A 718-nucleotide genomic window follows, 5' to 3' on the forward strand; every position below is an offset into this window, starting at 1 on the left:
AAACTTTGGCACTACAGTTATTTCTTGGTTAATATGTACATTTCTTTCCTTTTACTCAGTATAAACTATTCCCGCTATCCCTCTCATTCCCTCCCTCCCCTCGCTGCCCTTGAGTTGCTCAGTTCATCAGTGTAGCTGATGGGCCCCTCTGTGTATTTTCCCCCTGTTTTTCTCTGATTCTGTGCCTCCCTCCTAGCTTCCCTCAGATGTGCACATGTAAATACCATATTTGAGATCAAGAACATGGAGTCATCTAGGAATGATATGACAAATGTAGAGGTCCTTTGCGGCTTGAATCCTGTTTACTTTGTCATATCTCCTTGCACTTTGAATTTAACATCCACATATCAGGGAGACCTCCATTTTTCTCTCTGAGCTTGACTTATCTCACTCAACATGCTCTAGTTCCATCCATTTCCCTGAGAATGCCATTATTTTGTCCTTTCTAATGGCTGAATAATATTCCATTGTATATAGGTACCACAATTTTTGGATCCATTCATCTGTAGTGGGGCATCTGGGTTTTTTCCATATCTTGGCTATTGTGAACGTGCATCCAGCTCTCCTTTCTAATGAACACTCCCTCCCCGCCTTTTTTTGTGCTAGTTCTGGGGCTTGAACTCAAGACTTGGGTGCTGTCCTTTAGCTTTTTTCCACTCAAGACTGGCACACAATCCCTTGACACAGCTACACTTTCAGCTTCTTGGTGGTTAATTAG

This window comes from Dipodomys ordii, unplaced genomic scaffold (assembly GCF_000151885.1).
Source record: "Dipodomys ordii isolate 6190 unplaced genomic scaffold, Dord_2.0 Scaffold202, whole genome shotgun sequence".
Taxonomy (NCBI): Eukaryota; Metazoa; Chordata; class Mammalia; order Rodentia; family Heteromyidae; genus Dipodomys; species Dipodomys ordii.